At 42.7% G+C, this 4,145-nt stretch overlaps 1 long non-coding RNA gene across 1 annotated transcript; it reads left to right on the forward strand.

Annotated features, from left to right (window-relative positions):
* Positions 1–528: 528 nt before the first annotated feature.
* Positions 529–1,531, forward strand: LOC104247834 (uncharacterized). Its single transcript, XR_716333.2, has 3 exons — positions 529–1,071; positions 1,148–1,339; positions 1,407–1,531. It is a non-coding gene; the product is annotated as an uncharacterized lncRNA (long non-coding RNA).
* Positions 1,532–4,145: the final 2,614 nt, after the last annotated feature.

Below are 4,145 nucleotides of genomic sequence, written 5' to 3' on the forward strand. Positions count from 1 at the left end.
GTTCTCGAGCATAACCGAGGACAAGGATAGATGGTGGATGGGTTGGTTCATTCGAGTGAAGACATCCGACTTAATTTCGACCGAGAAGATGCCCTTTCCCGAGAAGTGGAATATGAAGCGTAAGTTTAATCCTTCCTTTAGATTCTATTTACTGTTTTGTTGCCTTTACTCCTCCTCATCGATATCCTTTTCTATGATGTAGCGGTCGCTTGGATGCCTGGTATGATTTTGAACCTCGAGAACTAGGCTCGGACTCTAGCTTCGACCTCCTCGTACCTGAGCGCTCATGGTGCAATTTAGCAAAGGGCTGATGGGAGGCTAAAAATCATGGTAAGCCTTTTCTTTACGTATTTGATGGATTTTGTTAAAATGTTTCCCTCTTATACTCACTTGACTCTGTTTCATACAGGCCTCGGGAAAGATACCGTCATGAGGCCCCCATCCGGGGAGGAGGAGGTTTCGCCCCCGGTCCTGAAGCTGTCAAAGGAAAAGAAAAGAAAAAGGGTCTCGCCCTCCGAGACTCCAAAACCCAAGAAGAGCAAGGCTCACCGGTCGAAGAAAGACATTGACGTCCTGCCTGCTGATGTAGTTCAGCGACTAAGGGAGGAAGAAGAGGAAAATGAAGATGCTGGTTTCGAGCTGAATAACCCAAATGAAGAGGAGCACCGAGGCCCCAAAGGCCGCTGAGCCGGTGATGATCGAAGAGGTTTGGCCTCAGACTGAGGAGATTTTGAAAAATGGCCCGAGTAAAGTCCCTGAGTCGTCGGAGGCTGAAGATGCCTTAATGAGCAATCGGCAGGTGTGCCTGAAGGGTCTGGTTCCGAGGCCCTTCAAAATGAAGAGAACGCCCAAGGTGAATTGCTTGGGGAAATAGATATTGGCAATTCGCCGCCCCTCCCTACATTTTCTGAGGGGCAAATTCAGGAAGTCCAGGCCATGGGAACCCCCGATGTGGGAACGGCCTACGAAGGGGAGGACCTTTTCTGTAGTTGCTTTACGGGAGTTGAAGATGCTACCGACCTGAGTGATGCATCGAGTCTCTTCGATGAGGCTCAATGACTTCTGAGTCGGGTAAGCCTCAGCTCACTTCAACAATATTACGCTTGCATTTATTTTTTCTTGCCTGATTTCCTTTATTTCTTCATAGGCTTTGATACTACATCGGGAAGCGTTTTCTAAATCTTGGGCAGAGCTGAGCCGGTGCGAGGCTGATCTTCAAAAGCTCACGGATGAGAGAAATGCCCTCAAATTTCTTAGTGGGCAAAAAAAAGAGGAGATCAAGGACCTCCGAGCCGAATCGGCCACAGATCATAAAGAGCAGACCTACCAGATTGAGCAGGTAATGAAGATTTTTAGAAGCTCGATATATCAATTCGGAAACGACGACTAATACTTTGATCTTGCAGGTTCAGTAGAAGGCCGAAAAGATCGAACAGCTTCGTGAAGAGTCCAACATGATGAGGGTGGAGACTTTGGGGTGGAAACAAAACATAGACCGCCTTGTCTCGGAGAAAGATATTGCTCGAGCCCAACTGTCATTGGCCGAACGTCAACTCAAAGCATGAAGGAGGAAAGCTCGGCCCGAGCTAAGAACATTGAGGAACTCGAGGCTCAGTTGGCCGTCGAACTTGCAAAGGCAACATCTGAGGCAGAAAAAGTAAAGGCTGACATGGAGGCAATTGTGGCCGTCTACCGAGCTGATGCTGAAGCTACCCAAGCTCGAGCAAAAGAAGTTGTTGATACTACTCAAACTCGATCATACTGGGTTGTCGAGCATGCCAAGTGCCAGTCTCGAAGAGAGACTCTTGAGGAGATTCATGCTCGTGGCTTTAACCCTGCTATCAATATCGAGAACGCGAAAGTACTCGAGGCCGAAGACAAAGCATTGCTCTCTTCCGATGATGATGATTTCGGGAGCGTAAGTGGATCTGAGAGCGGAGGGGATTCCGATGATGAACGTGTAACTCCTGAGGAAAATTAGGCACTTAGAATTTTTACTTTTTTGAACTTTTTATATAGGATCCTGACCGATCCATGTAACTATTTTCATATATATAAAAGATCTCTTTTCTCTTTGATTTGTCTTTATTTCAATTTCTGCCTCGTACAAATTTTGTTTCAACCATGTCTCGATAATTTTCATAAGTATGAGGCTTGGGGAATTTGATCGAAGTCAGACTATTATCGTTTTTATAATCGAGCGAGTATTTGGTCGAGCTCGATGTAGGATGACCCTTAGGTTTTAGTTGAGTGAGGGTGACTCCTTGAACTCAAAAATGAAACGGCCCTTAGGCTCCTAAATTAGGCCGATATGGCCTTAAAAGAATGGCTTATTTCCCCTTTTCGGCTAAAAAGAGTTAATCATATAAAAATTAGTATTGCCTTAGCATAAGATTATTTTGAGATTTCAAACAATATGGTATCTGTATTGGGAAAAATTGCATTTACATATGTAAGTGACATGTTGAGACACGTGGACTGGTCAAATAGTCAAAGAATTATAATTAGTCAAGAGGCACGGGAAGCAATAGAAACGAGAAAAGGCAAAGGAAGAGGCATATGAGGACATTTGAAGGATTCAACGCCCGTACCTATTTAAGTCATTTATCAAAAGGAATGGATCTGACCATAATAAAGAGCGCAGATACGAAATTCGACAGGCATTAAATACTGGATACGTTAGAGAATTTGTATTGATTACAATAATTGTGTAACGTAGCATTCAATGTCTTTAATTATTCATAATAGCCTCATTATGATTTGGGGAAAACGCATATCTTCAAGATACCTATAAAATGGAGGTATCTGGTCACTTGTAAACACAATATACAATTGGAATATACTTTGATTCACTTGTTTTTCTCCTGATTACACTCTGGTTACTCCAAATTACTTTCTTCTACATATTCTTTTGATTATCAGTAACATGCGTTCTTCTAAATTCTAGCTTTAACTGAAATTCTATTTTTTGGTTAAATAAATTGGTTCCGTTACCGGGAATCTGATAATCTATTTTCTTTTCACTTGACCTTCCTTGTTACATCAATTATGTCGAATAACAATGACAACACCCCAGGAAACCAAGAGAACCAACAAAGTCAGGGAGGCCCACAGAATATTAACATTCAAGCTCTTACTCCGCAGGACTCTCCACGGCAATCTCGTGAGGGTACTCCTAATGGATCTCAAATAAATGAGTATGCTCAATTTGAAAATGCTGAAGCTGTTGATGAAGCTTTGCAGAAATTAATTACTGCTCAGGTCAACAAAGCTGTTGAGGCATTTGTTAACCAGTTACATGTTGCAACACCCACACCTACTCCAAATAATAACACTATAGAAAACCCTCGTTCCGGGCTTGTTAACTCAGGCAGCGGTGGAACTCCCAGTAAACCGCAGGAGAGAGAACCAAGTAATGTAGTTAATTCTGATTTACAAAATTTAGTACTAACCTTGCAGAAACAGCTCAAGGAGTAAAGTGAATGCATAGAGCAGATACGCAGGGTGCCGGCCATAATCAAAGGGGTAGACATGGACAGATATTCGCAACAACCCTGGAAGCCAAGTGCTGCGCCACTCCCAAATCCAAAAAAGTTCAAAATGCCTGATATTCCAAAGTATGATGGAACAACAGACCCACAAGACCACGTGACTGCATTCACAACGGGCGTAAAAGGCAATGATTTGACTAAACAGGAGATCGAATCGGTATTAGTCAAGAAATTTGGTGAAACACTCACCAAAGGAGCACTAACATGGTATTCCCTTTTACCTGAAAATTCTATAAACTCTTTTGCTGAGCTTGCAGATTCTTTCATCAAAGCACACTCGGGAGCCCAAAAAGTGGAAAAAAGAATGGTGGATATTTTCAAAATCAAGCAAGGAGATTCAGAATTGCTTAGAAAATTTGTGGACAAATTTCAACGCGAAAGAATGACATTGCCGTGTGTACCTGATAACTGGGCAGCTATAGCTTTCACAAGCAATTTGAATGAAAAAAGCTCGGAAGCTACGAGGAGACTCAAGGAAAGCCTTCGAGAATTCCCAGCTACAACGTGGAATGATGTTTATAACAGGTATAGCACGAAGTTGAGGATTGAGGAAGATACTGTTCCACGATCTCAAAAAGAAGAAAGTATATGTTC

The sequence above is a fragment of the Nicotiana sylvestris genome, chromosome 11 (genome assembly GCF_000393655.2).
Source record: "Nicotiana sylvestris chromosome 11, ASM39365v2, whole genome shotgun sequence".
Classification (NCBI taxonomy): domain Eukaryota; kingdom Viridiplantae; phylum Streptophyta; class Magnoliopsida; order Solanales; family Solanaceae; genus Nicotiana; species Nicotiana sylvestris.